This window comes from Bombina bombina, chromosome 4 (assembly GCF_027579735.1).
Source record: "Bombina bombina isolate aBomBom1 chromosome 4, aBomBom1.pri, whole genome shotgun sequence".
Taxonomy (NCBI): domain Eukaryota; kingdom Metazoa; phylum Chordata; class Amphibia; order Anura; family Bombinatoridae; genus Bombina; species Bombina bombina.
The window spans coordinates 732,980,575-733,001,954 of NC_069502.1; the positions used below are offsets into that span (position 1 = coordinate 732,980,575).

Sequence of the window (21,380 nt, forward strand, 5' to 3'; positions counted from 1 at the left end):
CAAAAGTACACGGATGACGGGAGGGATAGGCAGGCTCTTTATACAGAAGGAACCACTGCCTGAAGAACCTTTCTCCCAAAAATAGCCTCCGAGGAAGCAAAAGTGTCAAATTTGTAAAATTTGGAAAAAGTATGAAGCGAAGACCAAGTTGCAGCCTTGCAAATCTGTTCAACAGAGGCCTCATTCTTGAAGGCCCAAGTGGAAGCCACAGCTCTAGTAGAATGAGCTGTAATTCTTTCAGGAGGCTGCTGTCCAGCAGTCTCATAAGCTAAACGAATTATGCTGCGAAGCCAAAAAGAAAGAGAGGTAGCAGAAGCCTTTTGACCTCTCCTCTGACCAGAGTAAACGACAAACAGAGAAGACGTTTGTCGAAATTCCTTAGTTGCCTGTAAGTAAAACTTTAGGGCACGAACTACGTCCAGATTGTGCAGAAGACGTTCCTTCTTCGAAGAAGGATTTGGGCACAAAGATGGAACAACAATCTCTTGATTGATATTCCTGTTAGAGACTACCTTAGGTAAGAACCCAGGTTTAGTACGCAGAACTACCTTATCCGAATGAAAAATCAAATAAGGAGAATCACAATGTAAGGCTGATAACTCAGAGACTCTTCGAGCCGAGGAAATAGCCATTAAAAATAGAACTTTCCAAGATAACAACTTTATATCAATGGAATGAAGGGGTTCAAACGGAACGCCCTGTAAAACATTAAGAACAAGGTTTAAACTCCATGGTGGAGCAACAGTTTTAAACACAGGCTTAATCCTGGCCAAAGCCTGACAAAAAGCCTGAACGTCTGGAACTTCTGACAGACGTTTGTGTAACAGAATGGACAGAGCTGAAATCTGTCCCTTTAATGAACTAGCAGATAAACCCTTTTCTAAACCTTCTTGTAGAAAAGACAATATCCTAGGAATCCTAACCTTACTCCAAGAGTAACCTTTGGATTCACACCAATATAGGTATTTACGCCATATCTTATGGTAAATCCTTCTGGTAACAGGCTTCCTGGCCTGTATTAAGGTATCAATAACTGACTCAGAAAACCCACGTCTTGATAAAATCAAGCGTTCAATTTCCAAGCAGTCAGCTTCAGAGAAGTTAGATTTTGATGTTTGAAAGGACCCTGTATTAGAAGGTCCTGTTTCAGAGGTAGAGACCAAGGTGGACAGGATGACATGTCCACCAGGTCTGCATACCAAGTCCTGCGTGGCCATGCAGGTGCTATTAGAATCACTGATGCTCTCTCCTGTTTGATTCTGGCAATCAATCGAGGAAGTAACGGGAAGGGTGGAAACACGTAAGCCATCCTGAAGTCCCAAGGTGCTGTCAGGGCATCTATCAGGACTGCTCCTGGATCCCTGGATCTGGATCCGTAACGAAGAAGCTTGGCGTTCTGTCGAGACGCCATGAGATCTATCTCTGGTTTGCCCCAACGTCGAAGTATTTGGGCAAAGACCTCCGGATGAAGTTCCCACTCCCCCGGATGAAAAGTCTGACGACTTAAGAAATCCGCCTCCCAGTTCTCCACTCCCGGGATGTGGATTGCTGACAGGTGGCAAGAGTGAGACTCTGCCCAGCGAATTATCTTTGATACTTCCATCATTGCTAGGGAGCTTCTTGTCCCTCCCTGATGGTTGATGTAAGCTACAGTCGTGATGTTGTCCGACTGAAACCTGATGAACCCCCGAGTTGTCAACTGGGGCCAAGCCAGGAGAGCATTGAGAACTGCTCTCAATTCCAGAATGTTTATTGGCAGGAGACTCTCCTCCCGACTCCATTGTCCCTGAGCCTTCAGAGAATTCCAGACGGCACCCCAACCTAGAAGGCTGGCGTCTGTTGTTACAATTGTCCAGTCTGGTCTGCTGAATGGCATCCCCCTGGACAGATGTGGCCGAGAAAGCCACCATAGAAGAGAATTTCTGGTCTCTTGATCCAGATTCAGAGAAGGGGACAAGTCTGAGTAATCCCCATTCCACTGACTTAGCATGCATAGTTGCAGTGGTCTGAGGTGTAAGCGAGCAAATGGTACTATGTCCATTGCCGCTACCATTAAGCCGATTACCTCCATGCATTGAGCCACTGACGGGTGTTGAATGGAATGAAGGGTGCGGCAAGCACTTTGAAGTCTTGTTAACCTGTCCTCTGTCAGGTAAATCTTCATTTTTGCAGAATCTATAAGAGTCCCCAGGAAGGGAACTCTTGTGAATGGAACAAGTGAACTTTTCGTTCACCTTCCATCCATGTGACCTTAGAAAAGCCAGTACTAACTCTGTATGAGACTTGGCAGTTTGAAAGCTTGAAGCTTGTATCAGAATGTCGTCTAGGTACGGAGCTACCGAAATTCCCCGCGGTCTTAGTACCGCCAGAAGAGCACCTAGAACCTTTGTGAAGATTCTTGGAGCTGTAGCCAATCCGAATGGAAGGGCTACAAACTGGTAATGCCTGTCTAGAAAGGCAAACCTTAGATACCGGTAATGATCTTTGTGGATCGGTATGTGAAGGTAAGCATCCTTTAAATCCACTGTGGTCATGTACTGACCTTCTTGGATCATGGGTAAAATTGTTCGAATAGTCTCCATTTTGAACGATGGAACTCTTAGGAATTTGTTTAGGATCTTTAAATCCAGGATTGGTCTGAAAGTTCCCTCTTTTTTGGGAACCACAAACAGATTTGAGTAAAACCCTTGTCCCTGTTCCAATCGTGGAACTGGATGGATTACTCCCATTAACAAAAGTTCTTGTACGCAGCGTAGAAACGCTTCTTTCTTTGTTTGGTTTGTTGACAACCTTGACAGATGAAATCTCTCTCTTGGAGGAGAGTATTTGAAGTCCAGAAGGTATCCCTGAGATATTATCTCTAGCGCCCAGGGATCCTGGACATCTCTTGCCCAAGCCTGGGCGAAGAGAGAAAGTCTGCCCCCCACTAGATCCGATCCCGGATCGGGGGCTCTCAATTCATGCTGTTTTAGTGGCAGCAGCAGGTTTCCTGGCCTGCTTGCCCTTGTTCCAGGACTGGTTAGGTCTCCAGCCTTGTCTGACGCGAGCACCAGCTCCTTCTTGTTTTGGAGCAGTGGAAGTTGACGCTGCTCCTGCTTTGAAATTCCGAAAGGAACGAAAATTAGACTGTCTAGCCTTAGGTCTGGCTTTGTCTTGAGGCAGGGCGTGGCCCTTACCTCCTGTAATGTCAGCGATAATTTCTTTCAAACCGGGCCCAAATAAGGTCTGCCCTTTGAAAGGTATATTAAGTAATTTGGACTTAGAAGTTACATCAGCTGACCAGGATTTTAGCCACAGTGCTTTGCGCGCCTGAATGGCGAATCCGGAATTCTTAGCCGTAAGTTTAGTTAAATGTACTACGGCTTCCGAAATGAATGAATTAGCTAGCTTAAGTATTCTAAGCCTGTCCGAAATGTCGTCCAGCGTAGCTGAACTAAGGTTCTCTTCCAGAGACTCAATCCAGAATGCCGCTGCAGCCGAGACCGGCGCAATGCATGCAAGGGGTTGTAATATAAAACCTTGTTGAACAAACATTTTCTTAAGGTAACCCTCTAACTTTTTATCCATTGGATCTGAAAAGGCACAGCTATCCTCTACCGGGATAGTGGTACGCTTAGCTAAAGTAGAAACTGCTCCCTCCACCTTAGGGACCGTTTGCCATAAGTCCCGTGTGGAGGTGTCTATTGGAAACATCTTTCTAAATATCGGAGGGGGTGAGAACGGCACACCGGGTCTATCCCACTCCTTAGTAATAATTTCATTTAGTCTCTTAGGTATAGGAAAAACGTCAGTACTTGTTGGTACAGCAAAATATTTATCCAACCTGCACATTTTCTCTGGTATTGCAACTGTGTTACAATCATTCAGAGCCGCTAACACCTCCCCTAGTAATACACGGAGGTTTTCCAGCTTAAATTTAAAATTTGAAATGTCTGAATCCAATCTGTTTGGATCAGAACCGTCAGCCACAGAATGAAGCTCTCTGTCCTCATGCTCTGCAAGTTGTGACGCAGTATCTGACATGGCCCTAGCATTATCAGCGCACTCTGTTCTCACCCCAGAGTGATCGCGCTTGCCTCTTAGTTCTGGTAATTTAGCCAAAACTTGCGTCATAACAGTAGCCATATCCTGTAGTGTTATTTGTAATGGCCGCCCAGATGTACTGGGCGTCGCCATATCGCGCACCTCCCGAGCGGGAGATGCAGGTACTGTCACGTGAGGCGAGTTAGTCGGCATAACTCTCCCCTCGTTATTTGGTGAAATTTGTTCAATTTGTACAGATTGACTTTTATTTAAAGTAGCATCAATACAGTTAGTACATAAATTTCTATTGGGCTCCACTTTGGCGTTATTACAAATAGTACAGGTCTCATCCTCTGAATCAGACATGTTTAACACACTAGCAACTAAACTTGCAACTTGGAAATATTATTCAAGTAAAATACAATGAAAAAACGTACTGTGCCTAAGAAGCACAGAAAGATATATAACAGTTGAAATCAATAAAATTTGCAAAACAAAACACAATTTTAGCAAAGGCTTGTGCCCATTAGCAAAGAATAACTAACCCTGATGGCATAAAAAAGTTAAAGAATAACGTTTTTAATCACAGTCAACTACAATCTCACAGCTCTGTTAGATTACTTCCCTCAAACAAGCTTTGAAGACCCCTGAGTTCTGTAAAGATAAACCGGAACATGCAGGAAAAAAACAATGAGCTTCTGACTGAAATTTTTGATGCGTAGCAAAAAGCGCCAAAAAAGGTCCCTCCCCCTCACACACAACAGTGAGAGAGATTAGTAAACTGTCATAATTAGATAAAGCAACTGCCCAGTGGAAAAATAGTGCCCAAACATTTTATTCACCCAGTACCTCAGAAAATGAAAACGATTTTACATTCCAGCAAAAACGTTTAACATAAATTAGTAAAAACCAAATAGGCTAAGGTTTATATACACAGTGTAATTCCAGTGAAGTACCATTCCCCAGAATACTCAAATGTAAAAATACATACATGATATTATGTCGGTATGGCAGGATTTTCTCATCAATTCCATTGTCAGAAAATAAAAACTGCTACATACCTCTTTGCAGATTAAACTGCCCGCTGTCCCCTGATCTGAAGTTTACCTCTCCTCAGATGGCCGAGAAACAGCAATATGATCTTAACTACTCCGGCTAAAATCATAGTAAAAACTCTGGTAGATTCTTCTTCAAACTCTACCAGAGAAGGAATAACACACTCCAGTGCTATTAAAAAATAACAAACTTTTGATTGAAGAAATAAAACTAAATAAAATCACCATAGTCCTCTCACACATCCTATCTAGTCGTTGGGTGCAAGAGAATGACTGGGAGTGACGTAGAGGGGGGGAGCTATATGCGGCTCTGCTGGGTGAATCCTCTTGCACTTCCTGTTGGGGAGGAGTAATATCCCAGAAGTAATGATGACCCGTGGACTGATCACACTTAACAGAAGAAATATCAGGTAAGCATAAATTTTGTTTTCTTTCTTAAGACCCGGTGAGTCCACGGAATCATCAATTACTTTTTGGAATCAATACCCAAGCTAAAGGACACCCATGATTAGGGAGGGACAAGACAGGTAACCTAAACAGAAGGCACCACCGCTTGAAGAACCTTTCTCCCTACCTAATTTTTCACCTCCTCCTTACACCTAAGCCAAAGAGAATGAATGGGGATTGTGGGAAGGTAAGTGATACTTAAAAGGACATGAAACCCACATTTTTTCTTTTGTGATTCAGATAGATGATGCAATTTTAAACAACTTTCCAACTTACTTCTATTATTTAACTTGCTTCCTTCTCTTGTTATCCTTTGCTGAAAGGTTTATCTAGGAACGCTCAGGAGCAGCAAAGAACCTAGGTGCTAGCTGCTGATTGGTGGCTGCATATATATACAGATTGTCATTGGCTCACCCATTAGTTTAGTTAGAAACAAGTAGTGCATTGCTGCTCCTTCAACAAGTGATACAAAGAGAATGAAACAAATTAGATAATAGAGGTAAATTAGAAAGTTGTTCAATTGTGAGACACAAAGATTTACTCCAAGGATAGGAACCCCCCCCCCTGCAAAATGTTGCATGACCATTTAATTTTAACTCCAAATTGACCATAGAGATTAGAACAATCATGTCTATTGATGGGGGGGGGTTAAAGATCGTGGCTATTAAGCAGAAGATAAATTTGAAATAATTATGTGGTGATATGTTTTTTCTTTCTGTGGTTGTTCCTTTTACTACTACTGTGCCTAGATAGGAAATTAATATCAGCCATATGTTAATGTTTATACAATCCATGTAATAATGTATCTGATTATTAAAAAAATTTATTAAAATAAAAAATAAAAAAAGAAGGGAAAATAATTTACAGTACTGAGTCCCTTTAATGATACCAGGACTTTTCTAAAACCTGAAAAAATGTTTAAGCACATACTAAGGGACAGAACTTGTTGACATAAGTAATAAAAAAAACAAGATGTTTCAGCCAAGAAAAATCTATTTTTTAACCAAACGTTAATTAGAAGAAAAAGTGCCAGAATCACCACATGTCCTTTGTCTTATGTTGAATTTCAAAACATTTGCCTTCATCTCAAACTTGTCCTAACAGATTTTCTTCTTACTCAACAATTATATTGTCGTTTGTTTCTTAGTAAAAAAAGAATATATTTAAAAAAAGCAACACTTTGCCATCTATCTCTGTGGAGCAAAACGCTTTGCTTTTTTCTTTTGAACTTTGTTGTCCCTCAGTTATACAATTTTTAGGAAAGCATAATTAGGATGAAGTGATTCGATTTGACATTACTGGATTTCACTGACTCACCAACTGACCTGCTACGTGATTTTACTTTTTTGTTCCTTTCTTTGCTTCATTCATTCACTTGCCACTGGTTTATTTCAAATATTCTAGTTATTTTGCTTATAAAATATTGAATTCAACATTTAAAAATATGATTTTTTTTATACAGTTGCTATAATGTAACAGCAAGTATTTTTTTAGATAAACCTACATTTTATAATTAATAAAACAGGTTGAATTCAAGCCAAAAAAAAAAAGTTGTTTAAAATTGTATTCTCTATTTAAATCATCAAATATTTTTGGGGGGTTTCGTGTCCCTTTAACAGCTTTGCTGTGGTGCTCTTTGTCTCCTCCTGCTGGCCAGGAGTGATATTCCCAACAGTAATTGATGATTTTGTGGACTCACCGTGTCTTAAAGGACCAGTCAACACAGTAGATTTGCATAATCAACAAATGCAGGATAACAAGACAATGCAATAGCACTTAGTCTGAACTTCGAATGAGTAGTAGATTTTTCTTCTGACAATTTTAAAAGTTATGTTTTTTTCCACTCCCCCTGTACCATGTGACAGCCATCAGCCAATCACAAATTCATACACGTACCATGTGACAGCCATCAGCCATTCACAAATGCATACACACTTATTCTTGCACATGCTCAGTAGGAGCTGGTGACTCAAAAAGTTTAAATATAAAAATACTGTGCACATTTTGTTAATTGAAGTAAATTGGAAAGTTGTTTAAAATAGCATGCTCTATCTGAATCATGAAAGGTTAATTTTGATTGAGTGTCCCTTTAAGAAAGAAATAGGTCAATGAATATTTTTTTATGAAGTACTCAATCAGTATTGATTTGAAGGAACATACAAGTCAAATTGAAACGCACATTAGAACTTTCCCATTAAATCAGAATCATCTATTCAGAGTACTTGAGTTTGCAAAACACCTTCCTTGAAATGTTATCACCCACTACTTACTGAGCATAAACCAGTAGGGCTACATGCGCTTGCATACAACACCTGCACATGCAGTGACTGTCAGTGGAAGGACTATCATATTTATTTAGCCTTTTCAATTTCAATACATTAAAATACATTGCTGTAGTGATTTTAGTTAAATGAAAAACAATGTTATCTTTACTGTAAATCCATTCATATTACATTCCATAATCTCCTCTGTAAATCCCCATTATGCAGCAGATACCAAAAAAGATATTTTTTACAATTGTTAATGGGACTAAAAATCAAACATTGTTGGAGATGCACAAAACATTTATCAATCAAGAATGATCAGTTCTGACAATAAAAGATACAGCTTTCCTTTGTTTTTTGTTATGGCAAGGTGGGATAATGTCCAAGATACAATGTGTTGGTGCAATCTACTTGTTCACATAGTGCAACCCATGCAAAGTGCTTGTATTAAATGTGGCCTTACTCATACAAAGAAGTGGTTTTCGACTTGATGCCCTAAATGTAGTCTAGAATATGTAAAAAAAATAATAATAATACACTAATTTCCATTTAAAGGGATCATGTACTCAGGCAGGCTGGGCTTTCTCTACCTCCCAGCCCCTATGGGGGGGGATTTCTGATGCTGCCTATGAAAAATTTAAATTTTTGCTATACTTCTCCAAGAAACGTTCCCTGCATTTCTGAATGTGAAGGTGAGACAAGTCTAGTGCAATATAGCACTGCATGACATGAGAGTTTGTTACATTTTCACTTTGTGCTTTATATTTACTTCAGAGCTCAGATTTTGTACTTTGTTTTATTACATTGAAGCTTTGCACTTTCTATTCCAATCCATTTAGATTCTGTATACATCAGTGATTTTACAAATTCTGATTATGCTTTGAAAGTTTCTTTTTAACTTTAACAATTTAGGATTATACTTTGTATAATTCCATGTATCTTTTACAAATTACATTGCACATGTAAAATAAAACTGACAGTTTCAGAAAAAAGAAGGGGTAGGGGTGTTCCAAGAGTGTGTCTGAATCTCTCTCAAAATGCTCATGATATTCTCTAAGCATGTTACACATGCAAGTCTCACCGATTTATCTTACCTGCTGTATGCAGGTGAAGTTTTTAAAAAAAAAACACAAAACACCTATTTAACTAAGGCCTAGATTTAGAGTTGGGCGGTTTTTACCGCCCTTTGGTATTTGGAGTCAGTCATTAAAGGGTCTAACGCTCACTTTTCAGCCGCGACTTTTCCATACCGCAGATCCCCTTACGTCAATTGCGTATCCTATCTTTTCAATGGGATCTTTCTAACGCCGGTTATTTAGAGTCGTGGCTGAAGTGAGCGTTAGAAATCTAACGACAAAACTCCAGCCGCAGAAAAAAAGTCAGTAGTTAAGAGCTTTCTGGGCTAACGCCGGTTTATAAAGCTCTTAACTACTGTGCTCTAAAGTACACTAACACCTATAAACTACCTATGTACTCCTAAACCGAGGTCCCCCCACATCGCCGCCACTCTATTAAATTTTTTTAACCCCTAATCCGCAAACCCCTAATCTGCTGCCCCTAACACCGCCGACCCCTATATTATATTTATTAACCCCTAATCTGCCCCCCTCAACGTCGCCTCCACCTGCCTACACTTATTAACCCCTAATCTGCCGAGCGGACCGCACCGCTACTATAATAAAGTTATTAACCCCTAATCCGCCTCACTCCCGCCTCAATAACCCTATAATAAATAGTATTAACCCCTAATCTGCCCTCCCTAACATCGCCGACACCTAACTTCAATTATTAATCCCTAATCTGCCGACCGAATCTCGCCGCTACTGTAATAAATGGATTAACCCCTAAAGCTAAGTCTAACCCTAACACCCCCCTAAGTTAAATATAATTTAAATCTAACGAAATAAATTAACTCTTATTAAATAAATTATTCCTATTTAAAGCTAAATACTTACCTGTAAAATAAACCCTAATATAGCTACAATATAAATTATAATTATATTATAGCTATTTTAGGATTTATATTTATTTTACAGGCAACTTTGTATTTATTTTAACCAGGTACAATAGCTATTAAATAGTTAAGAACTATTTAATAGATACCTAGTTAAAATAATTACAAAATTACCTGTAAAATAAATCCTAACCTAAGTTACAATTAAACCTAACACTACACTATCAATAAATTAATTAAATAAAATACCTACAATTACCTACAATTAAACCTAACACTACACTATCAATACATTAATTAAATACAATACCTACAAATAACTACAATTAAATAAACTAACTAAAGGACAAAAAATAAAAAAATATTTACAAACATTAGAAAAATATTACAACAATTTTAAACTAATTACACCTACTCTAAGCCCCCTAATGAAATTACAAAGCCCCCAAAATAAAAAAAATGCCCTACCCTATTCTAAATTAAAAAAGTTCAAAGCTCTTTTACCTTACCAGCCCTGAACAGGGCCCTTTGCGGTGCATGCCCCAAGAAATTCAGCTCTTTTGCCTGTAAAAAAACACATACAATACCCCCCCCCAACATTACAACCCACCACCCACATACCCCTAATCTAACCCAAACCCCCCTTAAATAAACCTAACACTAAGCCCCTGAAGATCTTCCTACCTTATCTTCACCTCACCGGGTATCACCGATCGGTCCTGGCTCCAAAATCTTCATCCAACCCAAGCGGGGGCTGGCAATCCATAATCCGGCGGATGAAGAGGTCCAGAAGAGGCTCCAAAGTCTTCATCCTATCCGAGAAGAAGAGGCGATCCAGACCGGCAACCATCTTGATCCAAGCGGCATCATCTATCTTTATCCGATGAGGAATGCCTCCATCGTGAAGACCTCCAGCGCGGATTAATCTTCTTCCGACGACGTCCAACTGAAGAATGACGGTTCCTTTAAGGGACGTCATCCAAGATGGCGTCCCTCGAATTCCAATTGGCTGATAGGAAAATTCTGATTGGCTGATGGAATCAGCCAATCAGAATCAAGTTCAATCCGATTGGCTGATCCGATCAGCCAATCAGATTGAGCTTGCATTCTATTGGCTATTCCAATCAGCCAATAGAATGCGAGCTCAATCTGATTGGCTGATCGGATCAGCCAATCGGATTGAACTTGATTCTGATTGGCTGATTCCATCAGCCAATCAGAATTTGCCTACCTTAATTCCGATTGGCTGATAGAATCCTATCAGCCAATCGGAATTCGAGGGACGCCATCTTGGATGACGTCCCTTAAAGGAACCGTCATTCTTCAGTTGGACGTCGTCGGAAGAAGATTGATCCGCGCTGGAGGTCTTCACGATGGAGCCGTTCCTCATCGGATGAAGATAGAAGGTGCCGCTTGGATCAAGATGGTTGCCGGTCTGGATCGCCTCTTCTTCCCGGATAGGATGAAGACTTTGGAGCCTCTTCTGGACCTCTTCAGCCGCAGGATTATGGATTGCCAGCCCCCGCTTGGGTTGGATGAAGATTTTGGAGCCAGGACCGATCAGTGATACCCGGTGAGGTGAAGACAAGGTAGGAAGATCTTCAGGGGCTTAGTGTTAGGTTTATTTAAGGGGGGTTTGGGTTAGATTAGGGGTATGTGGGTGGTGGGTTGTAATGTTGGGGGGGGTATTGTATGTGTTTTTTTACAGGCAAAAGAGCTGAATTTCTTGGGGCATGCCCTGCAAAGGGCCCTGTTCAGGGCTGGTAAGGTAAAAGAGCTTTGAACTTTTTTAATTTAGAATAGGGTAGGGCATTTTTTTATTTTGGGGGGCTTTGTAATTTCATTAGGGGGTTAGAGTAGGTGTAATTAGTTTAAAATTGTTGTAATATTTTTCTAATGTTTGTAAATATTTTTTTATTTTTTGTAAATTAGTTCTTTTTTATTTTTTTGTACTTTAGTTAGTTTATTTAATTGTAGTTATTTGTAGGTATTGTATTTAATTAATGTATTGATAGTATAGTGTTAGGTTTAATTGTAGGTAATTGTAGGTATTTTATTTAATTTATTTATTGATAGTGTAGTGTTAGGTTTAATTGTAACTTAGGTTAGGATTTATTTTACAGGTAATTTTGTAATTATTTTAACTATTTTAGCTATTAAATAGTTCTTAACTATTTAATAGCTATTGTACCTGGTTAAAATAAATACAAAGTTACCTGTAAAATAAATATAAATCCTAAAATAGCTATAATATAATTATAATTTATATTGTAGCTATATTAGGGTTTATTTTACAGGTAAGTATTTATAGCTTTAAATAGGATTAATTTATTTAATAAGAGTTAATTTATTTCGTTAGATTTAAATTATATTTAATTTAGGGGGGTGTTAGGGTTAAAGTTAGACTTAGCTTTAGGGGTTAAAAAATTTATTAGAGTAGCGGTGAGCTCCTGTTGGCAGATTAGGGGTTAATACTTGAAGTTAGGTGTCGGCAATGTTAGGGAGGGCAGATTAGGGGTTAATACTATTTAATATAGGGTTATTGAGGTGGGAGTGAGGCGGATTAGGGGTTAATACATTTATTATAGTAGCGCTCAGGTCCGGTCGGCAGATTAGGGGTTAATAAGTGTAGTTAGGTGGAGGCGACATTGGGGGCAGCAGATTAGGGGTTAATAAATATAATATAGGGGTCGCGATGTTAGGGCAGCAAATTAGGGGTACATAGGGATAATGTAGGTGGCGGGGTGGTACGGAGTGGCAGATTAGGGGTTAAAAATAATATGCAGGAGTCAGCGATAGCGGGGGCGGCAGATTAGGGGTTAATAAGTGTAAGGTTAGGGGTGTTTAGACTCGGGGTACATGTTAAGAGTGTTAGGTGCAGACGTAGGAAGTGTTTCCACATAGAAAACAATGGGGCTGCGTTAGGAGCTGAACGCGGCTTTTTTGCAGGTGTTAGTTTTTTTTTCAGCTCAAACAGCCCCATTGTTTTCCATGGGGGAATCGTGCACGAGCACGTTTTTGAAGCTATGTCTTAGATACTTTAACAAAAGGATCCAGTAATGCAGGGCAATTAAGTTTAAATTAAAAAAAAGTACACTTTATTCACCATTGTTAAAAACATGATACAGGGTTCAACAACAGACCTGGTATGAACACAGAACTATCCAAAGCCAAACTAACCAAGCTATGTCAACAGCTTAATAAATGAAGAGATAAGAATTTGAAAGTAGTCTTGTTGTTAGATACTTATTGTAGAACACAAGTCTTATCCGGAATGTATTAAAGTAGCTAGCCTTCAAAAAGTAAAACCCACAAGTGGAAAAACCTTTCCAAGTAGAACTCTCTTGGATATACAGATTGAAAACTATAGCCCCTAATAGTTTATATGAGGATCATTCCCCTCTTAAATGAATCTTGGGGGGGGGGGGGGGAAATCCTTCATTTATTTTTATTTTAAATGTATTTTAATATAACCCCATTGTTGTAATAGCAGCAAAAGATTATTTTCAGATAACAAAAAGATTTGTATTGATGGAGGTTGTGATTAATTTCTAAAATAGCTACCAACTAGCTATGTCCTTATTGTAGTATATATATATATATATATATGTATATTACAGTATATATATATATATATATATATATATATTATATATATATATTATAGTGTATATATATATATATTATAATGTATATATGTATATATATATATATATTATAATGTATATATATATATATATATATATATAAATAAATAAATAAATAAATGTGTAAGATGCTATTATGCACTATATGACCAAAAGTATGTGGACTCCCCTACTAATTACTGAGTTCAGGTGTTTCAGCTACACCTATTGCTAACAGCTGCCTAAAATCCAGTGCACAACCATGAATCCATAGACAAACATTGTCAGTATAATGGGTCATACTGAAGCGCAGAGTGGCTTTTAACAGTGACTATCATAGCGAACTTTGGCAAACGTCAGTTTGTGAAATTTCTGCCCTACTAAATCTGCCCCGGTCAAGTATAAGTGCTATTATTGTGAAGTGGAATAGTATAGGAGTAAAAACATCCTAGCCAAAAAGTGTTAGGCCACGCACACTCACAGAGTGGGGTTGTTGAGTACTGAAGCATGTGGCGCATAAAAATCGCCCATCTGTTGCATTACTCACCACAGAGTTCCAAACTACCCCTGGAAGCAACATAATCCTAATCACTGTGCCTCGGGAGCTTCAGGAATTTGCTTTCCATGACCAAGCAGCTGTACACAAGCCTCACATCAAAATGTGCAATGCCAAGCATGTCTTGGTCTGAGGAAGGAGGATGCTAGCCCCGAAATGTTACTAATGTTTGTGTTATAGTTACATTTAAATAACAGGTGTCTTGGGGGCTCCAAAACAGAGTGTCAGGGCCTAATTTTAAGGTGCCAGTAGCTCCCTGCCTCCTGGGTTGGTCGATCCCTGTATTAAGATGTATTGTAAGTACTGAATTCAAAACACATAATCCACAAATTAACTTTTCAAGTATTTAGTTACAGGCATAATTATATATTAAACTTTTGAAAAATTAATGTAAAATAGAGAAGCCATTAAAAAAATTTGATCACCACAAATCTTAAGAATTTTTGATTTTCAACATGTTCTAACAAACATTTACTTATTTATTTTAACATCTATTAGTGTAGATATTTTTTTTGTTTGAAAAATACTAGATATTTCATTAAAATTAGTTTTTGGGTAATGATAGATTAATAGTGGATGGTGGTAGTGGACTCTTTGAACCCTACAGTATAGCTATCAAGCTAACTATCCATCCTGCAGCTCAGGAGAAGATACTTGCCTTATAAATCACATCTCAGATTACAATTCTTCACAGATCTCAACATCAACTGTTCGGATCAGACTGCATAAATTAAGTCTTCATGGTAGAAATGCTGCAAACAAACCCCTACTAAAAGCGATACATAAGAAGAGACTTGCTTGGGCAAAGTCACAGAGGCAGTGGATATCAGACCTGTAGGAATCTGTCATATGATCGGATGAGTACAAATTTTAGATTTTTGATTCTAAACTCCATATCTTGGTGAGAAACAGAATAGAACAACTGAAGATACATAGATTTGTTGCCCCCATTATGACACATGGGGAATGAGATAGTAATTGTATGAGGGTGTTTTACTGGTGACACAATTACGTATTTAAAACTGAAAGTACACAAACAACATGGCTACCAATGCATTCAGCAGTGTCCCACCATTCAATATGGTTTGTACTGTCATTTATTTTTCAACAGGAAATTAACCAAGGAAGTGATGTGCTGCGTCAGATTTATTTGCCTCCACTGTCACCTGACCTCTACCCAATAGAGAAGGTTTGGAATAAATAGGACCAAACAGAGAAGGAAAAGCAGCCAACAAGTGTCCAGCATATATTGGAACTCCCTCAAGACTGTAGAAAAAGCTTCCCAGGTGGCTACCACATGAAGTTGGTTGAAAGAATATGAAGAGTGTGGAAAGCTGTTTTCAAAGCAAATGGTGGCTACTTTGAAGATTCCAATGTATAAAATAGTTTTGCTTTGGTCACTGCATAATTCCATTTGTGTTGTTTCATCATTTTGATGTCTATTATTCTAATATGTGAAATAATAATAAAGAAAAATCCTTCTACAAGTATCCGTGTCCAAACTTTTTACTGGTATGATAGAGTTTGGTTTCAAGAAAAGGGAAGTGCATTTCTTTATACAACTGGACCCAAAGCTAAACCCTTGATTATTCATGTAAACACATTTTTTTCAGTTCATTATCTGTCTATATTGTGACTTGCACCTCATCCCATGGACTACCAAGCTTCACTCACAACCTCCTGGCCCTGCCACAGATCCCGATCTTAGCCCAGGACAAAAGATTCTCTGCCCCAGATCTCAATGGAAAAAAAAGAAAGTTGAGAGGTATGTTATTACTATAGTATAACTGTAACCAATGCACATTTAGGGGCCCATTTATCAAGCTCCGTATGAAGCTTGATGCTCCTGTTTTCACGCGAGCCTTCAGGCTCACCGTAAACAGAAGTTATGAAGCAGATGTCTAAAGACTGCTGCTCCATAACTTGTCTGTTGCCTCTGAGGCTGCAGTCTTCAATCCGCCCAATCCTATACGATCTGGTTGATTGCCACCCCTGCTAGCGGCCAATCGGCCGCAAATCTGCAGGTGGCGGCATTGCCCCAGCAGTTCACAAGAACTGCTGGTGCAATGATAAATGCTGACAGCGTATGCTGTCAGCATTTATCGGTGTGCAGCGGACATGATAAGCTACATCGTATCATGTCCGCTCAACTATGATAAATCTACCCCTTAGACTTCTTTCATGCTCAAGTAACCGATAGATCTGCTATTTACAACAACATTCCTGCTGGAGTTGGTCTAGTTATCAATTCCCTGATAGATCAATCACGCATAATATAAGAAACATTTAAAAACACACAAAAAAAAAATCTATCTTTTAAAATTCAGACCTATTTTTTTAAAGCAAAATTATAAAACAATATCTGGTCTGATAGTTCCAGTAAATGTTTGATAGCCCTGGTCTACTCTGCAATATCTTAAAATAACCAAACTAATTTTAGCATACTCAGCACGTTTTAAGGAAAGCTCTGTATCAACAGTCTCTGAGGAAGGAAATGGGTCTTGGATATAGTAGAAAAGTTAATCAGAAAGGTGATGAAGGTACATTTTCCTATCAATTTGTTTACATTAAAAGCTTGCAGACAGTTTAGTTAGGGACAGTTAACTAAAACAAAAAGGAGGTCTATTGTGCATGTAAAGGAGAATTATATAAATGTGAATAAACTTAAATACTAATTTAAAGGCTATTTATTCTGATCTTGAAACCGGAAGAATCCTAACAGCAAAAATGTTATTTTTACAAGATGTAAAACACTATGGGGTAGATTACAAGTGGAGCGTTATTTATCGATACCACTTGTGCGTTAACTCTGCTAGACTTCGGCTTTTTGCCCACATTGGGTAGCATGCGTATTACAAGTTGAAAGTAAAAAGATTTCACTCGTGTGCTAACCCCACGAGCTCAAAAAGCCGAAGTCCGAATATAGCAACCGCGTTAATGTATTTCCCTTAGAGACTTTAATGGAGTACGAAAAGTGTAAAAACAATCTAACACCCTTACTCGCGCACAAACCTGATCGCATATTCTCAAGTGCTCTAACCCAACATGAAATATGAATATTTCACATTCACATAGAAAAATATGTTATATTTATTCATAAATACACACACACACAAACATATATATATCTAAATCTGAAATATTTACAGTAAATACATAGTTAAAACCTTTATTAAATATGAATATTGAAGAAATATGATTTTTCATGCATTCAGCTACTTGACTGCAAAGTGCCCCAGTGCAAATACATGTCTATATATGTATACCTATGTTGTATTTATATGTGTATACATGTCTGTAAATACATACATACACATAAATATGTTCACATATATGTGTGCCCCACAAGCTGGACACCAAGCGGGGCATGCAATAATTGGATGAAGCCGGATTCGTCATCGCTCACGAAATCAAGGATGAGATGCGGGCGGAGGAACGATGCAATGTTTACCAGCTCTAAATTGTAAATATTTTACAAATGAAGCGTTTTGAAATATTTTAATGAATTAATGTGCCACTGTTTTTATAAATAGTTTTATATACTGTGTATTAAACATATAAATTTTACAATCACTTTAAGTACACTGTAAATCATTATTAAACCCAACATTTTTCATTCATGATTTAGATAGAGCCAATAATTTGAAACAACTTTCTAATTTACTTCTATTATCAAATTTTCTTTGTTCTCTTAATATCTTTTGTTAAAAAACAAGAACTTAAAGCTTAGGAGCGTGCACGTCTCTGGTGCAGTATATGGCAGCAGTTTTGCAAGAATGTTATCCATTTGCAAAAGCACTAGATGGCAGCACTATTTCCTGCCATGTAGTGCTCCAGATGCTTACCTTTGTATCTCTTCAACATAAAACCAAAATTTATGCTTACCTGATAAATGTATTTCTTCAAGATATGGTGAGTCCACGGGCACAGCTTAATTACAGTTTGGAATATCACTCCTGGCCAGCAGGAGGATGCAAAGAGTATGTAAAGAAGACCAAGTTGCTGCCTTGCAAATTTGCTGCATGGAAGCTTCATCCTTTAAAAACCCAAGAAAAGACAACAGTCCTGGTTGAACGAGCCGTAATTCTCTCTGGAGGTTGCTTCCCAGCTCATATACTAGATGAATCACACATCGCAACAACAACAAAAAAGAGCAGAAGCAGAAGCTTTCTGACCTCTACGTTTCCAAGAAAAACAACAAAAAAGAGCAGAAGACTTGTGAAAGTCCTTAGTTGCCTCCCAAAATAATTTAAGAACACGAACCACATCCAAAATGTGTAACGGACGTTCTTTCACCGAAGAAGGCTTCGGACACAGAGATGGCACAACGATCTCCTGATTAATATTTCTAATTGAAAACACCTTAGGAAGGAAACCTAACTTAGTACGAAGAACCGCCTAATCGGCATTAAAAATAAGATAAGGAGAATCAAACTGCAAAGCTGAGAGTTCAGAAACTATCCATAATAAATAAATTCTTCCAAGATAACAAGTTAATGTCTACGGAATGCATTGGCTCAAACAGAGCCTTCTGCAAAAATCTTAGAACAAGATTAAGGCTCCAAGTTGGAGGAACAAGTTTAAACACAGGCCTGATTCTGACAAAGGCCTGACAAAATGCTTGAACATCTGGAACATCTGCCAAACGTTTACGTATCAAAACAGATAAGGCCGAAATGTGACCCTTTAGAGTGCTAAAGGATACTCCAGACCCAAACGTTGATTTAACATGGATAAAAAACAAGATTCTTTGAATCCTAACCCTACTCCAAGAATAGCCCTTGGATTCACAACAATAAAGATATTTCCTGCATATCTTATGGTAAATATTTTGAGTAACAGGCTTACGTGCCTGAATCATGGTCTCAATGACCGACTCAGAGAACCCACGCTTAGACAGAATCAATCGTGCAATCTCCAAGTAGTCAGCTTCAGAGAAATTGGATTTGGATGAAGGGAGGGACCCTGAAACCCTGAAATAGAAGGTTCTGCCTCAAGGGCGGTCTCCATGGAGGTAGACGACATCTCCACTAAATCCGCATACCAGATCCTTTGAGGCCAAGCAATTAGAATCACTAACCTGTCTCCTGTGTGATACGAGTAATTTCTCGTAGAAGTATAGCAAATGGAGGGAATAGGCAAGCCATCCCAAAGTGCCAAGGTACAGCCAACTCATCATAAAGCCTGAGAATCCCTTGACCTGGAGCCGTACTTTGGAAGCTTGGCGTTATGTCAAGACACCATCAGATCCAACTCCGGTACCCCCATTTGGAAGTTAACCTGGAGAACACCTCCGGATGGAGTTCCCACTCCCCGGGATGAAAAGTCTGCCTGCTCAGGAATTCTGCTTCCCAGTTGTCCACTCCTGGACTGTGAAAGGCAGAGAGACAGCAACTGTGAGCTTCCACACACTGAATGATCCGAGCCACCTCCTTCCTGGCTAGGGAACTCCTAGTTCCCCCCTGGTGGTTGATGTAAGCCACTGAAGTTATGTTGTTCGACAGGAATCTGATGAACTGGGCCAAAAACGGTTGAGGCCAGGCCATCAGAGTGATGTAAATAGCCCTTAGCTCCAGAATGGTGATAGGGAGAGCGGACTCCTCCCTAGACCAATTCCCTGCACCCTTAAGGAGTCCCATACTGCTCCCCAACCCAACAGGCTGGCATCCGTGGTCACAATTACCCAGGAAGGAAACAGAAATCAAATGCCCTGAGAAAGGAGCTCCTGAGAGATCCACCACGGGAGAGAGTATTTTGTCTCCTGAACTAGAACTATCTTTTGAGACAGATCCGTATAATCTCCATTCCATTGTCTGAGCATGTGCGACTGCAGAGCTTTCAGATGAAATCGAGCAAAGGGGACGATGTCCACCATCAGACCAATTACTTCCATACATTATGCTACTGAAGGATGTACAGCAGTCTGAAGTGACTGGCAGGAGGAAATAATCTTTGCTATTCTGACTTCAGACAGAACAATCTTCATCAGAACGGAATCTATTGATGTCCCTAGGAAAACTCCTCTTGTAGCTGGAACCAGGGAGCTTTTCTCCGAATACACTTTCCATCCGTGAGATCGAAGAAAAAAGACAACAGCATCTGCGTATGAGATTCTGCTTGAGGAAAAGATGTCTCTTGAACTAAAATATCGCTCAGATAGGGAGCCACCGCAATGCCCCTTGACCGGATCACAGCCCAGAGGGCCCCCATAACCTTTGAGATATTCTGGGAGCTGTGTCAAGTCCAAATGGACGGGCCACCTGAAAAAATGCTGTCTAGTAAGGCAAAACTCAGAATTTTGTGATGATCCCTGTGAGCAGAACATGAAGGTACGCATCTACCGCACCCGGTGTTCCCAGACGGACTCCCATCCAGGTACGGACCGGGCCTGACTCTGCTAGACTACATAGATCCGACGGGATCAGGTACATTCAGAGTAGACCCTTAGATCTATGGCCTTCATGAATGGACTTCCTGCCCTAAAGGAAGAAAAGTGCAAATAGTCTCCATAATGAAGGATGGAACACTGAGAGAATAGATTAGACATTCCTAGTCAAGAATGGGATGGGAAAATCCCTTCTAATTCGAGAACCACAATTAGGTTCGAGAAAAAAACCTGAGGCCCTGTACCTGAGATGAGACTAGAACAATCACTCCCAGGAATGAGAGATCCTGCACACATTTCAAGATCACTTTTCTTTTATCTGGTCAGCATATAATCTAGAAAAATTAAATCTTCTCCACCCGAAAGACAGCCAGACTCGGTCCAAACAAGGTCTCACCCTTGTAAGGAATCGCCAGAAGCTTAATTTGGAGGAAAAATTTAAAATATTCCAAATTTGGACACAGTTGACCATGTCTTGGTCTGATGAGTATTGAACCTGCCTCTGCAGTGTTATAAAGGCAAGGCTGTACCACTAAGCCACAAGTGCACTTAAGTAGACAAAGCATCGCTCCAGATGATCAACAACCTCCAGTTTCTTAACCATTGATCTGCGAAGGAGCAACTATCCTCCATAGGGGTCGAAGTTCTCTGAGCCAAAGAAGTAATGCTCTCTTCTACTTAAGGCACTGTGCATTATGAAATCAGTTACAGGAAAAACCTGGAGAAAAAAAATTAATAGCACGTCAACACTCCCTCAAAGGAAGTAACATCTTAGAAAATTTACTAAACTTCTAAGTATTGACAACTACAAAATATCGGTGTCGTTCAGTAGCTAAAACCTCCAAAACATACAAGAGGTGTTCCAGCATACATCTGAAGATGGTGACTTCAGCATCAGAGGAAGGAATTATACTGTCCGAATCTGAGATTTCGCCCTCAGAAACTATTGGCGACTCCTCCTCACCATACTCAGGAGAAAGAAAACCTGTGTAGCAGAATGAAGAACAGACACCTTACCATCTGAATCTTGTGTCCACTTGAGTTTAACCTGTAGAAAAGGAAAGGCAGAT

At 39.3% G+C, this 21,380-nt stretch overlaps 1 protein-coding gene across 1 annotated transcript in view; it reads right to left on the reverse strand.

Moving 5' to 3' along the window:
• Nucleotides 1–21,380, reverse strand: part of SNX9 (sorting nexin 9) — a 470,387-nt gene that overhangs the window by 343,721 nt on the left and 105,286 nt on the right.